Below are 13,749 nucleotides of genomic sequence, written 5' to 3'. Positions count from 1 at the left end.
ATTTTGTTAGCGTAGATTCTTAACAAAATTCTCATAGTTAATTTGTTTGTTTCTAACAAATTTTATTTTGTCCAATTTTTTCTTCATTATGCCACTTGTTGGGTTCTGATAGGACAAAATCCAAATATGAAATTGGATGAAAATGGTTATTCTAAAGTGAACGAAGACATATATTTGCGGATGCAAATAGGATAGTAAATGACTGTTGAATCAGATTGGAAGAATGTACAGTGTAACTTACTAATGTGAAAACTAAATATTCCTCGGGTATTACCTACCCGTTAAAATATTTTCACCATTAACAGTTTGTACAAAAGAATTTTTAATTACAATCTTTATGAAAATATACTTGCATATATATTTTCTTCAGATGTAATCATGGATTTAATGAGTTAATATGATATTAATCACATTTGCTTTTCAGTTTGAGCTAGAAATAGTAATCTCTAAAACTATTAGGATCCACATATTCTTCGCAGAATATTAATGAAGTTATGGATCAATACTTCATCGTTAATCGCTGTTGGTACTCCTTGGTATCCATGGTGCGTATGATGTTGATGTTCGTAGAACAGATTGTGATATTGAGGTGTGGGATGCGGATGTTGCTGTTGGTGATGGTGGTACTGTTGATGTTGCTGAAGCTGGTACATTTTGTACCATATTTTTCAAGGCTACAACTCAGGTGTGATGCTCGTTGACTTATTACTCCGGGATGATTATCGGTAGAAACGGGCGAGTGAATAAGGTTTTGAATTTGAGATAGTATATAATCATTGCGAGATATTCGGGTAATGAGTGTGAAAATGGTGTTTCAGATTTGTTTGCCGGTGAGTGCTTCAGGTTCATCGCCAAGAGAGAAATTTGGTTGGTGAAAAGGATCGCCTTCTTCTCGTCTCCATTGATTTAGTCGACTACAAATCCATCAGATGAATTGGGGATGGCTGATTGATTGATTCATTCTGGTGATGCTGCTTTCGAAGCTGGAGTGGGACTCCATATCGGAATCCGAGGGACTTGAATTAGTGGTGAGTTCCATTGCGTATGATTGAATAAAGGATTTTTGATATGCAATGAATTTCGGATATCGGATGATATTCTAATTACATAGAATATCTATGTATAGTACAGAAGATCCCGTAGATTACGAAGGGAATTAAGGAAACATGTCAGATTAAGTCTACGGTAACAGATACGCTAAGATATGAATTAGCAGATACGCTAAGATATGAATTTTGTATGTACACCATCTATGCAATAAATGCCATAAGACGTGTCGAGACTGAAAATGATAAGTAGATATTTTTCGACAAAAGGTGGTAAGCAAAAACTTTTAACATGCAGACTAGGTTCAAGTCTAGACTTAATAATATAACCTAACAACTACTAGGTCGAAGTCCAGACTTCACTAATGCATCCTAACAACTACCTGTTAGACACACTAATGCAGACCTTGTAGTGACCCGAACTTTTCCATGTTTATATATATTAATTGAGATTGATATTTACATGATTAAATGTTTCCAACATGTTAAGCAATCAAACTTGTTAAGACTTGATTAATTGAAATATGTTTCATATAGACAATTGACCACCCAAGTTGACCGGCGATTCACGAACGTTAAAACTTGTAAAAACGACGTGACGATATATATATAGATATACATATGGTTAACATGAGATTATGATAAGAAAGTATCTCCATAAGTATATTAACAATGAGTTATATACATATAAACAAGACTACTAACTTAAGGATTTCGAATCGAGACATATATGTAACGATTATCGTTGTAACGACATTTAAATGTATATATATCATATTAAGATATATTAATATATCATAATATCATGATAATATAATAATTTAACATCTCATTAGATATAATAAACAATGGGTTAACAACATTAATTGAGATCGTTAACTTAAAGGTTTCAAAACAACACTTACATGTAACGACTAACGATGACTTAATGACTCAGTTAAAATGTATATACATGTAGTGTATTTAGATGTATTAAAATACTTTTGGAAGACTTCAAGACATATATCAAAACACTCATACTTAACGAAAATGGTTACAGTTACTTTTCCATTCTTTTCTTTCATCAAGAATTCTAGTCGTATTCTTACCCGTATTATACACAGCTTCAAAACGTACTTACTATGAGTATATACCAATAGGAACTAGCATGGGATTCCACTCTTGATTATGTCATGTATGACTAATCAATTTTAACTTCTACCATGAGCTAGTCAACTAACTAGAACTCCTTTTAACCCCACTCACCACTCACCAATTACCACTCATCATTCACTCCATTTCACTTCCAATTCTCTTTCTAATTCTCTCTCAACACACACACACTATTATGAACGTATTTTTCCAGTAGTTAATCATCATCTTCATCAAAAATCACTTCAAGAATCAAGCTATAATCATCATAGGAAGAACACTTCAAGAACACTTCAAAAATCCCTTCAAGTTTACTAATTTACTTCCAAGCTTTCTAATCCATTCCAAGTAATCATCTAAGATCAAGAAACCTTTGTTATATACAGTAGGTTATCTTTCTTATTCAAGGTAATATTCATATTCAAACTTTGATTCAATTTCTATAACTATAAACTATCTTAATTCGAGTAAAAATCCTACTTGAACTTGTTTTTGTGTCATGATCCTACTTCAAGAACTTTCAAGCCATCCAAGATCTTTTGAAGCTAGATCATTTCTTGTCACTTCCAGTAGGTTTACCTACTAAACTTGAGGTAGTAATGATGTTCATAACATCATTCGATTCATATATATAAAACTATCTTATTCGAAGGTTTAAACTCGTAATCACTAGAACATAGTTTAGTTAATTCTAAACTTGTTCGCAAACAAAAGTTAATCCTTCTAACTTGACTTTTAAAATTAACTACACACATGTTCTATATCTATATGATATGTTAACTTAATGATTTAAAACCTGGAAACACGAAAAACACCGTAAAACCGGATTTACGCCGTCGTAGTAACACCGCGGGCTGTTTTGGGTTAGTTAATTAAAAACTATGATAAACTTTGATTTAAAAGTTGTTATTCTGAGAAAATGATTTTTATTATGAACATGAAACTATATCCAAAAATTATGGTTAAACTCAAAGTGGAAGTATGTTTTCTAAAATGGTCATCTAGACGTCGTTCTTTCGACTGAAATGACTACCTTTACAAAAACGAATTGTAACTTATTTTTCCGACTATAAACCTATACTTTTATGTTTAGATTCATAAAATAGAGTTCAATATGAAACCATAGCAATTTGATTCACTCAAAACGGATTTAAAATGAAGAAGTTATGGGTAAAACAAGATTGGATAATTTTTCTCATTTTAGCTACGTGAAAATTGGTAACAAATCTATTCCAACCATAACTTAATCAACTTGTATTGTATATTATGTAATCTTGAGATACCATAGACACGTATACAATGTTTCGACATATCATGTCGACACATCTATATATATTTCGGAACAACCATAGACACTCTATATGTGAATGTTGGAGTTAGCTATACAGGGTTGAGGTTGATTCCAAAATATATATAGTTTGAGTTGTGATCAATACTGAGATACGTATACACTGGGTCGTGGATTGATTCAAGATAATATTTATCGATTTATTTATGTACATCTAACTGTGGACAACTAGTTGTAGGTTACTAACGAGGACAGCTGACTTAATAAATTTAAAACATCAAAATATATTAAAAGTGTTGTAAATATATTTTAAACATACTTTGATATATATGTATATATTGTTATAGGTTCGTGAATCAACCAGTGGCCAAGTCTTACTTCCCAACGAAGTAAAAATCTGTGAAAGTGAGTTATAGTCCCACTTTTAAAATCTAATATTTTTGGGATGAGAATACATGCAGGTTTTATAAATGATTTACAAAATAGACACAAGTACGTGAAACTACATTCTATGGTTGAATTATCGAAATCGAATATGCCCCTTTTTATTAAGTCTGGTAATCTAAGAATTAGGGAACAGACACCCTAATTGACGTGAATCCTAAAGATAGATCTATTGGGCCTAACAAACCCCATCCAAAGTACCGGATGCTTTAGTACTTCGAAATTTATATCATATCCGAAGGGTGTCCCGGAATGATGGGGATATTCTTATATATGCATCTTGTTAATGTCGGTTACCAGGTGTTCACCATATGAATGATTTTTATCTCTATGTATGGGATGTGTATTGAAATATGAAATCTTGTGGTCTATCGTTACGATTTGATATATATAGGTTAAACCTATAACTCACCAACATTTTGTTGACGTTTAAAGCATGTCTATTCTCAGGTGAATATTAAGAGCTTCCGCTGTTGCATACTAAAATAAGGACAAGATTTGGAGTCCATGTTTGTATGATATTGTGTAAAAACTGCATTCAAGAAACTGATTTCGATGTAACATATTTGTATTGTAAACCATTATGTAATGGTCGTGTGTAAACAGGATATTTTAGATTATCATTATTTGATAATCTACGTAAAGATTTTTAAACCTTTATTTATGAAATAAAGGTTATGGTTTGTTTTAAAAATGAATGCAGTCTTTGAAAAACGTCTCCTATAGAGGTCAAAACCTCGCAACGAAATCAATTAATATGGAACGTTTTTAATCAATAAGAACGGGACATTTCAGTTGGTATCCGAGCGTTAGTCTTAGAGAACCAGAATTTTGCATTAGTGTGTCTTATCGAGTTTGTTAGGATGCATTAGTGAGTCTGGACTTCGACCGTGTTTACTTGAAAAATGATTGCTTAACAAATTTTGTTGGAAACTATATATTTTTAACATGTGAATATTATGTGATATATTAATCTCTTAACGCGTTTGATATTATGTGATAGATGTCTACCTCTAGAACAAGTCCCATTGACTCACCTAATAATAATGAAGAGTCAAATGTAAATTGGAATGATTCGTGGACTGATTCACAAGTTCCCGAAGAGGAACCGGAAGAAGAGTCGGAACCAGAAGAAGAATCGGAACCGGAAGAAGAATCGGAACCGGAAGAAGAAATAGAACCGGTGGGGGAAATAATAAAACGGTTAAGTAAAAGAAAATCCTCAACCAAACGACCAAGGTTAATTATGGTCAATGGTGTTTCCGCTAAGGAAGCAAAATATTGGGAGGATTACCAATTCTCCGATGAATCGGATTCTGACGAGAATTCCAATGATGTTATAGAAATTACCCCAACTGAATTTAAAAAGGCAAAAGAAAATAATAAGGAAAAGGGCATAAAAATAGAGAAATCTAATTCCAACCCCGATGAACTTTATATGTATCGTCAACCCCCGAAGTCCTTAAGTTGTAACAATGACCCGGGAACCTCTAAACCACCAGGTTTTTCTAAACCAATGTGGACAATGACGGCTCGTATTAGGGGAACATCATATATCCCTAGAAACTTGGCAAAACGAACCAAAACCAAACAAGAAGAAACGAGCGAGTCGGAATAAGATAGTTGTATTCGTGTGGTGTAATATATGTAATATAGTGTGCTTATGCTTTATGATATATGTAAAAATTGCTTGTATTAATAAGTATTTTTTTTATGAATCTAACTCTTGTCTATTTTACAGTATAAAAACACAAAATGGATAGACAACCCAATATTTTAAGAGACCTACCCGGAGACATGATTGATGAAATCTTGTCTAGAGTCGGTCAGAATTCCTCGGCACAACTATTTAAGGCGAGATCAGTTTGTAAGACATTCGAAGAACGTTCCAAGAATGCCTTGGTTTATAAAAGGCTTTCGTTCGAAAGATGGGGGATATCACATTGGGAAATCCATAAGTTACGATGTGTTTACTTTGACGCATATATTGCGGGGAACCCAAATGCTATTTTACGCAACGGGTTAAGAAATTATTTTGACTCAGTATATCCGAATATAGGACTTCGTGATTTAGAAAAAGCGGCTAACATGCAACATAAAGAAGCATGTTATGCTTACGGGTTAGTAATGTTCGCTTCTTACCAAAGTGAGAACAAGAACATCGGGCTACAACTATTAAACAAAACGTTCCCACAAGTGACGGAGTCGGTAATTGGGGTAAGAAATGAGGTTTTTAGGTTATTACGAGACTGTTGGTCATTACGTAACCCTCGTCCCTTTGACGACGTTACAACATGCTGTCTTATCAACGGCCATAACGGTTATGTTCCACAAGACCAAGGATGGGAAGTAGTCCTAGTAAAACCAGAATGCATGACTTGTTTCTGGACGTATGAATTACGTGTCTTTATTGCCCTTGCTGAACGACTTGTGTACTAACTAGAATTATCTTCAAAACTATCTTGTATCAAAGTTATTGTGTGCTATATTTCATGCTTTATGTAAAATAAGCGGTATTGTAAGTTTGTAAAATATTGTATAAAAGTTTGAACGCGAAATATTATTACAATCAGTTTTTCATATAGAATTGTAGTAGTTGAATTGTATATTAGCTACTAAGTATGAACTTAACGGGTAGGTACTATCCGAATTTAAACTTATAAAACGCTAATATGAAGAAAAAACTTTTATAAATGAGTTCATATTATGCTACGAAATACTATTAACTACTCTTAATATTCTGTATGATTAACTTGTTCCATTTGACTATTTTGAAGGAAATGGCACCGACTACTCGACACACCGTGAATATGAATGAAGAGGAATTCCGTACTTTTCTAGCTTCAAACATAGCCGCAGTACAGGCTGCGCTACATACCAACAATAACCTTGGATCTGGCAGTACAGGAAATCATGTAGGATGCACCTACAAAGAATTCACTGCCTGCAAACCTTTGGAATTTGATGGAACCGAAGGACCGATCGGATTGAAACGGTGGACCGAGAAGGTCGAATCGGTGTTTGCCATAAGTAAGTGTACTGAAGAGGACAAAGTGAAGTACGCTACGCATACCTTCACAGGTTCTGCGTTAACATGGTGGAATACCTATCTAGAGCAAGTGGGACAAGATGATGCGTACGCACTACCGTGGTCAGCATTCAAGCACTTAATGAACGAGAAGTACCGTCCCAGAACCGAGGTCAATAAGCTCAAGACAGAACGTAGAGGGTTACGAACCCAAGGATTTGATATTACCACGTACGAAAGACGATTCACAGAATTGTGCTTATTGTGTCCGGGAGCATTCGAAGATGAGGAAGAGAAGATCGACGCGTTTGTGAAAGGATTACCTGAAAGAATCCAAGAAGATATAAGTTCACAAGAGCCCGCCTCCACACAACAGGCATGTAGAATGGCTCACAAACTAGTGAACCAGATTGAAGAAAGAATTAAAGAACAGACTGCTGAAGCGGCAAATGTGAAGCAAGTCAAAAGAAAGTGGGAGGAAAACAGTGATAAGAATCACCAATACAACAACAACAACAATTACAACAATAATCGCAACAATTATCCCAACAATCGCAACATCAATCGCAACTACAACAAACGGCCCAACAACAACAACAACAACAATAACAGCAACTACAACAATCATCCCAACAACAATAATAACCGCAAAAACAACAACAATCAGAAGCAGCTATGCCAAAGGTGTGAAAAGTATCACTCGGGGTTCCGCACCAAATTTTGCAACAAGTGTAAAAGAAATGGTCATAGCGCGGCAAAGTGTGAGGTCTACGGACCAGGGGTTAATAGAACGAAAGGAACAAATGGTGTCGGAACGAGTAATGGCGGAGCAAGTAGTGTCGGAGCAAGTTATGCCAATGTAGTTTGTTATAAATGTGGAAAACCGGGCCACATTATTAGAAATTGCCCTAACCAGGAGAACACGAATGGACAAGGCCGCGGAAGAGTTTTCAATATTAATGCGGCAGAGGCACAGGAAGACCCGGAGCTTGTTACGGGTACGTTTCTTATTGACAATAAATCTGCTTACGTTTTATTTGATTCGGGTGCGGATAGAAGCTATATGAGTAGAGATTTTTGTGCTAAATTAAGTTGTCCATTGACGCCTTTGGATAGTAAATTTTTACTCGAATTAGCAAATGGTAAATTAATTTCAGCAGATAATATATGTCAGAATCGAGAAATTAAACTGGTTAGCGAAACATTTAAGATTGATTTGATACCAGTAGAGTTAGGGAGTTTTGATGTGATAATCGGTATGGACTGGTTGAAAGAAGTGAAAGCAGAGATCGTTTGTTACAAAAATGCAATTCGCATTATACGAGAAAAAGGAAAACCCTTAATGGTGTACGGAGAAAAGGGCAACACGAAGCTACATATTATTAGTAATTTGAAGGCACAAAAACTAATAAGAAAAGGTTGCTATGCTGTTCTAGCACACATCGAGAAAGTACAAAGTGAAGAAAAGAGCATCAATGATGTTCCCATTGCAAAAGAATTTCCCGATGTATTTCCGAAAGAATTACCGGGATTACCCCCACATCGATCCGTTGAATTTCAAATAGATCTTGTACCAGGAGCTGCACCAATAGCTCGTGCTCCTTACAGACTCGCACCCAGCGAGATGAAAGAACTGCAAAGCCAATTACAAGAACTTTTAGAGCATGGTTTCATTCGACCAAGCACATCACCGTGGGGAGCTCCTGTTTTGTTTGTCAAGAAGAAAGATGGTACATTCAGGTTGTGTATCGACTACCGAGAGTTGAACAAACTTACCATCAAGAACCACTACCCACTACCGAGAATTGACGACTTATTTGATCAACTACAAGGCTCGTCTGTTTATTCAAAGATTGACTTACGTTCCGGGTATCATCAAATGCGGGTGAAAGAAGATGATATTCCAAAGACTGCTTTCAGAACACGTTACGGTCATTACGAGTTTATGGTCATGCCATTTGGTTTAACTAATGCACCAGCTGTGTTCATGGACCTTATGAACCGAGTGTGTGGACCATACCTTGACAAGTTTGTCATTGTTTTCATTGATGACATACTTATTTACTCAAAGAATGACCAAGAACACGGTGAACATTTGAGAAAGGTGTTAGAAGTATTGAGGAAGGAAGAATTGTACGCTAAGTTTTCAAAGTGTGCATTTTGGTTGGAAGAAGTTCAATTCCTCGGTCACATAGTGAACAAAAAAGGTATTAAGGTGGATCCGGCAAAGATAGAAACTGTTGAAAAGTGGGAAACCCTGAAAACTCCGAAACACATACGCCAGTTTTTAGGACTAGCTGGTTACTACAGAAGGTTCATCCAAGACTTTTCCAGAATAGCAAAACCCTTGACTGCATTAACGCATAAAGGGAAGAAATTTGAATGGAATGATGAACAAGAGAAAGCGTTTCAGTTATTGAAGAAAAAGCTAACTACGGCACCTATATTGTCATTGCCTGAAGGGAATGATGATTTTGTGATTTATTGTGACGCATCAAAGAAAGGTCTCGGTTGTGTATTAATGCAACGAACGAAGGTGATTGCTTATGCGTCTAGACAATTGAAGATTCACGAACAAAATTATACGACGCATGATTTGGAATTAGGCGCGGTTGTTTTTGCATTAAAGACTTGGAGGCACTACTTATATGGGGTCAAAAGTATTATATATACCGACCACAAAAGTCTTCAACACATATTTAATCAGAAACAACTGAATATGAGGCAGCGTAGGTGGATTTATATCCTGTTTACACACGACCATTACATAATGGTTTACAATACAAATATGTTACATCGAAATCAGTTTCTTGAATGCAGTTTTTACACAATATCATACAAATATGGACTCCAAATCTTGTCCTTATTTTAGTATGCAACAGCGGAAGCTCTTAGTATTCACCTGAGAATAAACATGCTTTAAACGTCAACAAAAAATGTTGGTGAGTTATAGGTTTAACCTATATATATCAAATCGTAACAATAGACCACAAGATTTCATATTTCAATACACATCCCATACATAGAGATAAAAATCATTCATATGGTGAACACCTGGTAACCGACATTAACAAGATGCATATATAAGAATATCCCCATCATTTCGGGACACCCTTCGGATATGATATAAATTTCGAAGTACTAAAGCATCCGGTACTTTGGATGGGGTTTGTTAGGCCCAATAGATCTATCTTTAGGATCTGCGTCAATTAGGGTGTCTGTTCCCTAATTCTTAGATTACCAGACTTTAATAAAAAGGGGCATATTCGATTTCAATAATTCAACCATAGAATGTAGTTTCACGTACTTGTGTCTATTTTGTAAATCATTTATAAAACCTGCATGTATTCTCATCCCAAAAATATTAGATTTTAAAAGTGGGACTATAACTCACTTTCACAGATTTTTACTTCGTCGGGAAGTAAGACTTGGCCACTGGTTGATTCACGAACCTATAACAATATATACATATATATCAAAGTATGTTTAAAATATATTTACAACACTTTTAATATATTTTGATGTTTTAAATTTATTAAGTCAGCTGTCCTCGTTAGTAACCTACAACTAGTTGTCCACAGTTAGATGTACAGAAATAAATCGATAAATATTATCTTGAATCAATCCACGACCCAGTGTATACGTATCTCAGTATTGATCTGTGACGATCGCTCCAAATCCATATGGACAATACGTCATTCATTGATTTCATTGCGAGGTATTTGACCTCTATATGATACGTTTTGTAAACATTGCATTCTTTTGAAAAGGCACACCATAAATGAATATTTAAATCAAAGGTTTTCAACATCTGATGATTTCTACATATAGACAATCACTGTAAATAATAGTTTACAATAGTACTTCCGTTGACAGTACAGTCAAAATAAGATACATAGTGATGATTTGGTGAATGCAACGTTTCCTTGAAAAATATGCCATGTATGACTCCATGCACATAGCTTGTCTAACATATAAGCAAACAGCGGAAGACTTCTAGGAAACCTGAGAATAAACATGCTTCAAGTGTCAACACAAAGGTTGGTGAGTTCATAGTTTTAATATTACACATAATCCGTAGGAAACCTGAGAATAAACATGCTAACAAGTGTCAACACAAAGGTTGGTGAGTTCATAGTTTTAATGTTTCGTATAATCTGTATATAAAGGTGGATCACAAGATTTCAGTTGTTTCATCCAAAATGTTTATCAATCGGTTCTACAAAGTTGAGCACCCTGGTAACTAAACTTTAACGTATATATAATTTGTACCCTTTGTATAATCATCTTAATAATACACGCAAACCAACGTGTACGCTTATCAAATAGCATACGTCCGTTAAAAGGCTAGCGCTCTAGCTCGGACGAGGATGTCAAGCCCTATGGATCCATGTACGATTATTCGCGCCCACCAGTCCACATCCTATGTACTGGCAGCTACTAGTTACCAAAGCTAAGGGATTTTCGGTTCAAACTCAGTGTAGAATTTAGTATGTACTTGTATCCATTGTGTTTAAAATAAAGTGCATGTATTCTCAGCCCAAAAATATATATTGCAAAAGCAATTAAAAAGGGAGCAAATGAAACTCACGCATATAAATATTGTATATCGGTTAATAAAGCATTTGCATGTATTCTCAGCCCAAAAATGTAGAGAGTAAAAGGGATCTTATGAAACTCACGCATATAAATATTGTATATCGGTTAATAAAGCATTTGCATGTATTCTCAGCCCAAAAATGTAGAGAGTAAAAGGGATCTTATGAAACTCACTCAAAATCAGTTTTAGTATTTGTATCCATTTAGTAAAACAGTTTATAAAACTGTGCATGTATTCTCAGTCCCAAAAATATATATAGCAAAAGCATTTAAAAAGGGATTAATGAAACTCACAGTTTAATATTGATATACAATATTGCAGGAAAGCACGTAGACGCATTGGAGATAATAAGCACGAGGTTTGATTCACAAAAATACCCCCGAGTATTACCCATAACCTCCTTGGCAATAACCCATATTTTCCTTAGCTCTAGCTTTCTCGGAAACTCGTTTTGAAAAATTACTTGGACAGCACTCCGTCGTAATATTTTATGTACATTATTATTTTTGTATCGCAAAAATAATAACACTAATAATAAAAATAATAAGATTAATAATAATCTTATTATTAATAATAATAATAATAATAATAATAATAATAATAATAATAAAATAAATAAATACGGAGTAAAAATAATATATATGTGTGTGTGATTTATCTGGCCAAAACTCGAGAATTTATAGCACTTGGCCTGAAATTTTGCCTCATGCGATCGCATGGATTTTGGGCATGATGGCCATGCGATCGCATGGCCTCAATTTCCAGCTCAGAATCATTTGTCCATTTGTTTGTCGACATGATAAAATATTAATATAATATATATAATTTAAATAATTAATTATATATTATATTAAATTCACGTGCATAGTTGACTTGTAATTTTTGTTCCGATAAGTCGTACGTCATCACTCGACTTATGTCCCGGTTCCAGTTTTTCGAATGTCCTTTCGTACCTTTAGAAAACTTGCATTTTACGTTTCGTGTCACGTATCTTTGTCAAAATATAGTCTTAAATTATCCATAAACTATACCACTCATAGTATATCTTAAACTTTCAAATGTTTTGGTCATTTACTTCTATAAATCATCGTCTCGCTATTTGTTAATATATATATAATATATACATTTTCATTTTGAAATAGTGTTACTGTAGCAAAGTTAATTTCATTTTTTACTGTAGCAATTCACTGTAGCAAAGTCAATTTCACTGTAGCAAATAGTGATTTTTGAAAACACTGTAGCATTTTGGGTACTGTAGCAATTTGAAAATACTGTAGCAAATTAGTATTTTACTTGTTCATCTTAAACGTTTTAGTTAACTTATCTAAATATCAATCGAATCAATAATCGAATGTTACTATCGTTTACTAAATAACTTGAAATCATATATATTCAAATAGATATATAAACCAATAAGTTTAATGTACGGTATCATGCAATTAAAACTTTGTTACGTTTTCAAGTTATAGTATATATATGTATCTGTTTACATATAATGGTTCGCGAATCGTTGAGAACAACCGAAGGGTAATTGAATAGTTCAAAATTTTGAGATTCAACTTCATAGGCTTTGCTTATCGTGTCGAAGTCATTAATCATTTAAGATTAAGTTTAAATTTAGTCGAAATTTCCGGGTCATCACATGATCACAACTCAAACTATATATATTTTGGAATCAACCTCAACCCTGTATAGCTAACTCCAACATTCACATATAGAGTGTCTATGGTTGTTCCGAAATATATATAGATGTGTCGACATGATAGGTCGAAACATTGTATACGTGTCTATGGTATCTCAAGATTACATAATATACAATACAAGTTGATTAAGTTATGGTTGGAATAGATTTGTTACCAATTTTCACGTAGCTAAAATGAGAAAAATTATCCAATCTTGTTTTACCCATAACTTCTTCATTTTAAATCCGTTTTGAGTGAATCAAATTGCTATGAGATTGGATAATTTTTCTCATTTTAGCTACGTGAAAATTGGTAACAAATCTATTCCAACCATAACTTAATCAACTTGTATTGTATATTATGTAATCTTGAGATACCATAGACACGTATACAATGTTTCGACCTATCATGTCGACACATCTATATATATTTCGGAACAACCATAGACACTCTATATGTGAATGTTGGAGTTAGCTATACAGGGTTGAGGTTGATTCCAAAATATATATAGTTTGAGTTGTGATCAATAC

Source organism: Rutidosis leptorrhynchoides, chromosome 10 (assembly GCF_046630445.1).
Source record: "Rutidosis leptorrhynchoides isolate AG116_Rl617_1_P2 chromosome 10, CSIRO_AGI_Rlap_v1, whole genome shotgun sequence".
NCBI classification, from domain to species: domain Eukaryota; kingdom Viridiplantae; phylum Streptophyta; class Magnoliopsida; order Asterales; family Asteraceae; genus Rutidosis; species Rutidosis leptorrhynchoides.
The sequence above is the reverse complement of the archived record's forward strand: the minus strand, read 5'-3'. Positions refer to the sequence as shown.